Here is a 10,480-nt window from a genome sequence, read left to right as displayed (position 1 = left end):
GTTGAATCACTATATTGTACACCTAAAGATAATATTACCCTTTATGTTAATTACACTGGAATTAAAATAAAAACTTAAAACCAAACTAAACAATATTGTAAGAATGGAAAGAGATCTATAAATTCCAAACTAGCAGAGAGAGAAAAGACAGAAGAAAAACTTTATGAATTCAATTAGCAGCAAAAAGAAAAGCATATTATATATATATATATGTGTGTGTGTGTGTGTGTATGTGTGTGTATATATACACACACATATATATCTATACATATATATACACACACATATATATCTATACACACACAGACACATACATATAAATCAAATTATTAATATAGTTCTCATCCTAAATCTATTGATTTGTATTGCTAAGTGGCAGGTAATCTGATAGGAAGTAAAATAAAATGGACAAAAGTGCTTAATCATTGAGGCTACTTTTCTGGGAGGAAATCGTAATATCCCCAAGGCTGTGAATACCATATGGGGTTCCCATTCCTTTCTCTCTTACAGGAAGAAGTGTATGGAAAAAACAGGAGTGGATTCTGCTGGTCCTAGGGCCATAACTTATACTAGTTTCTATAAGAACACCACTTCCTATCGTTGGAGGCAATACAGCCAAACTATAATAGAAGCTACTGCAACACATATGATTTCAGGTAAATATAAAGAGCCAAAGTAGCCCAGAGGTCAACATTGTCCAGGAGCAAGGAAGTTGAAGATGGACAACTTCAGGATATTTGGCTTAGAAATAAATCCCACCAGCACATAATATCTATTTTAAATGAAGGCAAAATATTTTTGGAGCTCTTTATTGGGTAAGACAATTCTCATATACATCTGCTGTTTCATATCATCATTGATTTCAATAAGAACATTAGGAGCGTTCCATTTATGTGTTTTCATCTATGTAGAGAAGGGAAAAGGTGTTCAGATAGACTGGAAGCTAGGTGGACAAATCCTTATGAGCAGGTATATTCCTATTGTTTGGCAAAAATTAATCAATCTATAAACTCCACACAGCCGCACATCTCTCTTACTTTCCAGACTGCCTGTTCAGGAGTGCCTGCAAACTTTATGTGACTTTTTAGGGACACAAAAACCAACCAAAATCCTTACTGACTGCCAAGGAAGTATGTAGGAGGGTCTGTCTTTTCCATTAGTCATACTCCCCTGTGTGCGGCAGAGATTTCCCACCAACATGCTGGGACAGCACCAGCACCAGCCTCTTGATACCCATTTGGATAAGTTGCTTCATTTTCCTTATCTGTAAAATGAGGGTAGCCAATGCATCTATCTCAGGGTTATTGTGTTGGTTGAGTAACAGAATTATCTGAATCACCACAGTGGCAAAGACCCAGGCCTGGTGACTGGCACATAAAATACTTAGTATTTGTTTAGGGAGTAGATAAATGGATGAAGGCGTGAATGAATTCATCTGTCCACCCTACAAAAGCCATAAGTCTCCCTAATGCCTGGGCCACTGTTCTAAACACTGGAAGGCCAACAATTTGCTCTCGTATTGATTCAAGCTATTGGGTAACCAAATGTCTAATTCTACCCTCAAACCGAACTCCAAAACATAGCCCAACCTGCACATTTTGGCATAATTTGAGCCAATTTCCAATTCAAATAAAACACGGCCTCCTTTGCCCCCTACTATTCCAGAGAATTTTTCTGACTTTTAACCCCCAACTGGAATATACCACCTTTGGAGAAATGCCGGATGAATTTGCCTCCTTCAGAGCATCTGGCACTATTTGTTGAGGTCCCAAAGTGTGTGTGCACAGCAGCTCTAGATTGAAGGGAAACTGGGTAGATTCTCTCAATGGGGGATTGCATGACTTCTGTTTTTTTGTGCAAGACTCCGCTTACCTATTTTAGCCTCCAAAGCATAGGGAAAAAGAGAATACGTCCTTTAATAGACTCTTGTCTCTCTCTACTGGGATGGTCAATATGAGCAGTTTCAACATATTGTTTTCCTCATCTAGAAAAGCAGTCTGCTTTCCTCTATTAACCCAGGGTTGGCCCACTCAACCAGTCCAGGCCTTCTGAGGGTAAATTCCTCACCCTCAACCTCCTGAATCTGACAGTTATGAACCTGTCCCTCCCTAAAGCTTCCCAAGCTCCCCCTGGGTTGAACTCTGAAAAGTGCTGCCACTTGCTTCACTTAGTTTCCTTCCATGAACAGACCAGGCTGCATAGCTCTCAGGGCTGATGTTGTAAATCTGAATTTGATCAAACTGTTGGATATGTAGAGAGCTGAGAGGCGGGCTCTGGTGTCCCCTCACTGGAACCCTCACTTTGCAAGCAACAGAAAGCAAGCAGAAAAGGAACAGTTTTCAAAGGATACAAAGTAGCTTACAAACCCTTTAAAAACACTGAACCCATAGGAGGCTACGCCTCGATCAGTGAGGACCTCCTCCCCCATGCTGCAGAGAGAGCTGCGTGTTGGCTGCTGTTACACTGCTACCACCAAATGGTGCCTCTCCCGCTCCTGTGGCTTTCTGTTCAAAGGCTGGGTTGAGGCATCTGAGGGAACTGCCCCAGGTCACATGCCCCAACTCTAGCTGCAAGGAAGGCCAGTAAAGGGGCAGCCTTTATGAAGGAAATTTCTCAAACGCAGAAGGGTAGTTCATATATTAGATAGCCAAACACAATGACAAATGGCCATGATACGTGTCTCACCATTGCCTGTTCCGCTCCTCATTCCTGTCTTCTTCAAACAAACACTACCCAAACACTCTGTCCATCCCCCACACATGTGGCACATGTGTCCCAGCCCAGGTCCATGAAACAGCTTGTCATATCCTCTCCAAAACTCTCCTTGTGCCAGTTTTGGAAGGGAAGAAATGTCATGGCTCTCAGTCCTTCCTGACAGATGGGCCAAGAAGCCTGAAGCTGTCACCTTTCTTCTCCCTTCCACAAGCCTCACTCTGAAGTTTATTAGCACACATTTCCCACCATGTGCAGTGTCCTCAGCATCTCTGCTTAGTTCCACAATCACTGTTTTTGGAATATCCAGGCTTTCAGGGCTGGTAGAGATATTTTGAAGTCTGCAAACAACAGGCCCTTGAAGACAACCCATGCTGGTAAAGGACGCGGCCATGTGAAGGGTCCCTGAGGTCAAAGCACTTAGAGACTGAGTAGTAAAAGGTCATGGACTGAGGGAGAAGATGCTCTTATCGTCCTTCCTTGATGATCACTAGCAGAGGGCTTTGTGTTGATTCCGTCCCCCTGCCAACATTTGGTTCCCAAGCTTGTTCTCTTGTATCTGTCCCATGTCCTGGCATGCAGCCAGCCTACAACACTGAAAGGATGGCTGCTCTCTGCAAGGAGACTGCCTGTCTGGCTGTGTACAGTGAGGATGCCAGCAGGAAACCAGGACAGCTGCTGGAGGGGAAAGGAAGTGGGCAGCTGCGAGCAGGGTGGTCACAAGGAGGGCCTCAGAGATGCCCCAAGATGCGACAAATCACAAAGCATCACATCTTTAAACAGTCAAGCAGGGAGAGTGGCCCGGAAGCCACCAGAAATAAGGGATTCCTTTCTGCACAGAAGTCTGGGTCAGGAAGTGAGTCAAAGCAGCAGAATGGCAAAATGAGGTGAGGCCTGTTGTACCCTGGTGGTAGTTCTGGTGACCAAATCCAAGGCTCTCCTGTGTGTGGGCCCATCGTGGAAGGTCCTCCAGGCCATTTGGTGCATACAGGAGGTCATGTTGTTTTAGATGTTTTTGGTTTAAAGCAGGAGAAGTGGTTTCCAAATGCTTCCATTTCCATTCACGTACCTTCTACACATTAATTCTATATACATGATGGACAGCATGAAGTCTCAGAGGTAAGGTCACTTTGAACACTGGAATAGACAGATCAGTATCGTAGCCTGACTTCGGATGGAGCCTGAGGTCAAAGTGGTATCAGGCTATTTCACCTACTTCTTGAAAGGATTTAAGACTGCTTAGGATAAGGGCTTAGGTGAAATAAAACCCCAAACTGTAATTATAAACTCTAAACACAGGGGTGGGGTGGGGGCAGCAGGAGAGGAGAAAAAAGCAAACAGCAAATTTAAAGGGGAATAATCATACCAGGAATCTTTGGCAAAAGAAAGATAATAGTTATCAAAGCTCAAATCTTAGTCTTGGATGCTAGCAGTCTCAAATCTAAGGGAAATCCCAGTAGGTCATAGAGTTCTTCCTATCTACAAGGAGGAAGCCTAACAATCAGTTCATGAAACTTGACAAATTTTTTTTTGCTACTAAACTGAAGTGAAATATCTGAAGCTCTTTCAAAGCCTCAATCTGTAAAGGTGATTCTCTGGGAGATGTGATCCAAGAACATAGCTTTCTGGGGATCCAGATGCTTAATACAGGGTTGAGACTTGAGGGCTCATAAAGTCAGCCTGTCTTTCAGATTGGGACTCTCAACCTGGTTGCCACTCAGAACACCTTTTATTAACTTCAGATCTCCTTTGAGCCAATTATTTTGAAAGTTTTTTTGCAAACTAATCAAATATACTCTTATCGAGTAATGGCCTAGGCCACCTTATCATGAGCAAGTGTTTCATTTCCAACACATTTTTGAAATATTTGAAAATAGCCTATTGCATTAAACTATCCCTCAAAAATATCCCTTGCCTTATCTTGACTTTTGGCAGAAGCCATTCTAGCAGACATGTAAATTTGAGGTACTTTACAAATACCTGAATACATTTGGGTTGATTTGAAGATCCACTGTTGTGGACATAGGTGTGTGGGCCATAAAGGTGATATTTCATGCAAGCACTAAAAAAAAATCTAACTAGTTGAGCACCCTCACAATGGACATGGGAACCTTTACCTCCAGCTGGTCAAGGCTTTTTTTCTGCCTAATGTGTTCCTGTCACAATAAGTTATCAGTTGAAACTCCCAGCTTGTCTATGATAAATCATGGAGGTCAAGGCCTGGTCTGGAAGATGCTAAGGGCAGGAATGGTTTTAAATGCCCCCAACACATTTTAAATGGTATTACTTATCCGATGAGTCCTCCCCCCCAGAAAGCTAAGTGCCAAACAAATAAACTCATAGTAGAGATTTATTGAGTATTATCCAACCAGACATTATTCCATATTTCAGTGTAATTAAAACTTACATGCTCTTCCTGACAATGATTGCTCTGTGACTAGGAAAGCCATCTGGGTAGCAACACACACTTGGAACAACATATAAACCGAAAAGGGCCAATAAAATAAAGAAACCAGGTGATTCTGGTTCTGGCCAAATGGGTCTCTATCCACACAATATAAAATGCAAGGATTATATAGGAGTGATCAAGAAAACAAGAGAAAAAAAAGAAAGCGATCCCATTCATATTGCTTCAAAAAAGAATTGCTAGGAATTAATTTAACCCAAGAGGTAAAAGACCAGTGCACTGAAAACTATAAGACACTGATGAGATAAATTGAAGACAGAAATAAATATAAAGATATCCCATGCTCATGGATTGGAAGAATCAGTATTGTTAAAATTTCCATACAACCCAAAGCAATCTATAGAGTTAATGCAATTTCTATCAAAATTCTAATGGCATTTTTTTTTTTTTACAGAAATAGAACAGTCCTAAAATATACAAAAGACCCTGAATAGCCAAGGCAATCTTGAGAAATAAAAAAACTAGTGGCATCATGTTCCCTGGTGACTCTACTACAAAGCTATAGTAACTGAAACAGTATAGTTTGGGCATAAAAACAGAAAGCTAGCTCAATAGAACAGAACAGAGATCCCAGAAACAAACCCATGTATATATGCTTATTTATAACAAAAGAGCCAAGAATATACAATAGGGACAGGTCAGTCTTTTCAATAAATGGTGCTGGGAAAACTGGACAGCTGCATGCAAAAGAATTAAATTGGACCACTGTCTTACACATTATACAAAATTTAACTCAAAATGGATTAGACTTGTATGTAACACATGAAGCCATAAAACTTTCAGAAGAGAACATAGGCATTAAGCTCCTTGACATCAGTCTTGGAGAATACTTTTTGGATCTGACACCAAAAGCAAAAGCTACAAAAGCAAAAATAAACAACTGGAAAAACATAAAACTAAAAAGCTACACTACAGCAGAGAAAGCCCTCAACACAATGAAAAGGCTACCTACCAAATGAGAGAGAATATTTTCAAATCACATGTCTGATAAGGGGCTAATATCAACAAAGAACTCATATAACTCAAGAGCAAAAGAATCCCAATCTGTTTAAAAAATAAGCAGAGGATCTGAATAGATGTTTTTTCAAAAGACGTATGGATGACCAACAGGTACATGAAAAGGTGTTCAACATCACTAATAATGAGGGAAATGCAAATCAAAACCACAATGATGTATCAGAATGGCTATTAAAAAAAAGACAAGAAATAACAAATGTTGGCAAGAACGTAGAGAAAAGGGAGCCCATGTGCACTGTTGGCAGGAATGTAAATTGGTGCAGCCACTATGGAAAACAGGGTGGAGGTTTCTAAAAAACTAATACTAGAATACTAGAATGATCCAGCAATTCCACTTCTGGGTATTCATCCAAAGAAAATGAAAACACTAACTTGAAAAAATATTAGCACTCCCCATGTTCATTGCAGCATTATTTTCACTAGCCAAGATATGGAAACAACCTATTATGTACATATAAAATGGAGTATATGTGTGTGCATATATATATAATACATATCGAATATTATTTAGCCATAAGAAAGAATGAAATCTTGCTATCTAGGACAACATGGATGGACCTGAGGGCATTATGCTAAGTGACATAAGTCAGACAAAGAAAGTGTATGATCTCACTTACATGTGGAATCCAAAACAAAAACAAAAATCCCCCCAAAACTTGAACTCCTAGAGAACAGATTGGTGGTTGCCAGAGGCAGGGGGTACAGGTGGGCAAGATGAATGAAAGTGGTCAAAAGGTACAGACTTTCAGTTATAAAATAAATAAGTCCTGGGGTTGTAATGTACAGCATGTAGATTATAGTTAATAGTGTTCTATTGTAGGGGTACCTGGCTGGTTCAGTTAGTGGAGCATGTGATTCTTGATCTCAGGGTCCTGATTTCAAGCCCATGTTGGGTGTAGAATTTACTTAAAAAATAGTCTTGTGTGTGTGTGCATGTATACCCCCACACACATATATTTAAATGAGGATGTTTTCGTTTTATTTATTTACATATTTTATTTAGGTAGGTCCATGCCCAGCATGGAGCCCAACTCGAGACTTTGAAGTCATAACCCTGAGATCAAGACCTGAGCTGAGATCAAGAGACAGATGCTTAACCGACTGAGCCACCCAGATGCCTTTCTATTGTATATTTGAAAATTGCTAAGAGATCTTAAGAATTCTCATCAAAAGAAAAAAAGAAAAAAAATCATAGCTAGGTATGGTAATGGATGTTAACCAGGTTTATTGTGGTGATCATTTTAGCAATACATACAAATACCAAGTCGTTATGCTGTATACCTGCAACTAATGTTATATGTCAGTTATATCTCAATTAAAAGAAAGAAAAATAGAACAAGGTGGGGTAAAGAACAGAGAAGTTCCAGAAAGATCCAGGTTCCTCTCAACCAGAAAGTGCTAAGCAAGTGCTGCTCTGCTGCTGGAGTTTCTCCCCACCACTTCATTTCCAAACCTAAATCACAACTTTTTTGTCTTCCATTATATAGTTAGATTATACATTTGGAATTCACTGAGAAATCTAGAACACTGATTCACTGATCTTAAATCCACAGGAGTCCAGACAACATTCAAATTCTATATTGAGTGATCGATGAACAAGAGCAAGAATACTTTTGATAAAGTATGACCATACTTCTCGTGCTCAGTTATGGTTCTGCTCTAGAAGATGATACGGAAAAGAAAAAGGAGGCGGCGCCGGAGTCCAGCATTGAGAATTGCTTCCATCTGTCAGTAGAAAATCTGCTTGTGGCACCTGGCTGGCTTAGTTGGTGAAGCATGTACAGTTCTTGATCTTGGGGTCCTGAGTTCGAGCCCTACGTTTGGTGTTAAGATTATTTTAAGAAATTAAAAGAAGACGGTCTACCTTTGATGAAATGAAGATACAGTTTATTTTTACCTAGACCTCATTAGCCTTAATAGAAGGGGGAAAAAAGCTAGTTTATGACAGCAAAATTCCAAGGCAAAGCATTTTGTTTTTCCAGTTTCCTAAGGGCCTGATAATGTCCACAGATCCAGTGGTGGGTGGCCTGTGACTTCTCAAAGGAGTGCTGTACCTCCCTCGCCAAGCTCTCAGCTTCTCCAGGCAACCCCAGACAAGAAAGGAGACCAGAGACGAGGACAGCCAAGTTGAGCTCTTTCCTCTGTACAATTGGGCAATTCTCATAGCACAATGCACGACATGCCCTGTGCCAAGAGCTCTACACTTGGTGAACTTTGGGGCCTTCTCTCCCCCAGGTACAATGAGCCAAGGAGTAATTCCTCTTCCCTTCCTCTCCCCATGGTGCTCACCCAATTCTGAATTTGTGCAGGAGCACAAGACATGTAGACATTTTGAAAGGGGGCAGAAAGCTCTGGGAGTTGCTCAAAAGGGTCTATCATGCTGGCCATCTGTGGCCAAAGGCCAGCTATCTTCCTGGATTCTCAATTCATTCACTATTTCCCTAATCAGGACCTCCTGTTTCCTCCAAGTTTGGCGGGTGCTGAGGAATGGTGAGAAGTATGAGCTTCTGGCCCAGCCACCCAGGCTGAGTCCGGGCCATACAGGGTGATTACAATCTTGAGTGCTGGCCCTTCCTTGAGAGACTCTGATCACACAAAGCCTCTGTTTGTTACATTCCTAGACAAAACACCTGCCCTCAGCGGCTTAGGTTCCCTTCGTGGGAGTCCTTATCTTTTCCTTAACTGTAATAGTAGAGGTTGGATCATGCTGATGCTAGAAATTTACATTCCATACGAATACCTAAGTGCTTTGTATACCAAATGCATTAGTTCGAACATGCACGTAATAAATCTAAAAATTATTTAGTATCAGCTCCATGCATGGTCCTGTGCTGGGCATTTTTTTTTTTTTTTATCAGCGGGTGTTTCTTTATCAAAGTATTTCATCATGGCCAATTAGGGTAAATGTACTTGCATGATCCTGACAAAGGTAGTGTTCAATATATATGCTATTATGCCTAGATGTAATTACACATATATTTGTTTCCGTGGAGGTTAATATTCCTTTGAGAAGAGATATTAATATACACAACAATGGCACATCTGTTCTCCCCCGTTTAGGTGAGACTGATAAGTCTACGTTAGCAGAGTTTTAGCTCATTAACATTTTCCTCTCATTAAGAGATGCTATTAACTTTGGGTGATGGCCTGCTTCGCCAGGACGGATACAGAGAGTGACTTCTTTGATGTAATAAAAGTTATTTAAATGTGTCCGGGGACTGTGCGGAAAGTTGCCCTAAAGCAAGTCATCCAGAGGTCTATTTTATAATCCCTGCACATGGGAAAGAGGCTGAGTCTTTGCTGCCAGCATCCATCTGGGGTGGGGTAGGAGCTGTGGGAAGCACACACCTACTAATGGGAACAAGATAACCCATCCAGAGAGTGATCTATGCTGCTCAAGAATGGGGTTTTTGTGACCAAGATTGTGTGTGTGTTAAAACTATATGAGCTGTGAAAGATTTTAGTGGAGGCCAGAGTTTGGTTTTTGAGTCGGATCAATCTCTACCTGCTGGCATAAATCACCCCCAGCTGAAGGAGCTGGGCGCACAGCTTTCTCAGACACCTATTGTTGGAGCAGATTGGGGTTGACACTGAGATAAACGCCACAGAAAGAGCTCTCAGGGGTAAATAGAAAGGAGGAAAGACCCTGGCCCCCTCTGGCCAGCGGTTCTCTGCATCCTATCCTCAGAGGCAACACCGGGGCTCTGAAGCCGAGCATCAGCAGGCCCCGGGCTTGGGGCACCCCGCGGTGGCCTCTGCACAAGTGCCCAGCCCTCAGCTGGCAGCAGCTCGTGGAAGCCCGGACTCAGCAGGACCCTCTGCTCGCTGCTGGGGACTTCTTGTCCAGGTGGTCACCTGCCCTGGAAGGGATTGGCAGGGAGAGGCCGGGGGAAGGAGGGTCACCAATCCGGACCTCGTTTCCCTTGATTTGCACCGTCTCTCTCCTTTCCTCTCCTCTCCTCTCTCCCCAGGGGCTTTGCCTCTTGCTGCCCCTGTCCACCTTCCCCGGAGGCCGCCGGGCCGTGTAGCAAAGCGGGGACCCCCGAGGGGACCCCGTTTCCTGGGCGCTCCCGCAGCCCTAAGGCGGCCTCCTCCAGGACAGCTGCTGACACCTGTGCCACAGGCTCCGGGGAGCGGGCCAGCGGTGCCCGGGCAGGGAAGGAGGCAGCCCCCGCTTCCAGCTCCCCACAGTGGGGCCAGGCCAGGGGGCCGGTGAGTCTCTCTGCCCTGAAGAGAAAGCCCCAAGTGCTGAGAGACCGGTCCAGCAGTGAAGGGGTTACTCTG

At 42.6% G+C, this 10,480-nt stretch overlaps 1 long non-coding RNA gene across 1 annotated transcript; it reads left to right on the top strand.

Moving 5' to 3' along the window:
- The first annotated feature begins 515 nt into the window (after positions 1–515).
- On the top strand, positions 516–9,406 carry LOC140598674 (uncharacterized). Its single transcript, XR_012001254.1, has 2 exons — positions 516–656; positions 7,750–9,406. It is a non-coding gene; the product is annotated as an uncharacterized lncRNA (long non-coding RNA).
- The last annotated feature ends 1,074 nt before the right edge of the window (positions 9,407–10,480 follow it).

This window comes from Vulpes vulpes, chromosome 4 (genome assembly GCF_048418805.1).
Source record: "Vulpes vulpes isolate BD-2025 chromosome 4, VulVul3, whole genome shotgun sequence".
Taxonomy (NCBI): Eukaryota; Metazoa; Chordata; class Mammalia; order Carnivora; family Canidae; genus Vulpes; species Vulpes vulpes.
The sequence above is the reverse complement of the archived record's forward strand: the minus strand, read 5'-3'. Positions and strand labels throughout refer to the sequence as shown.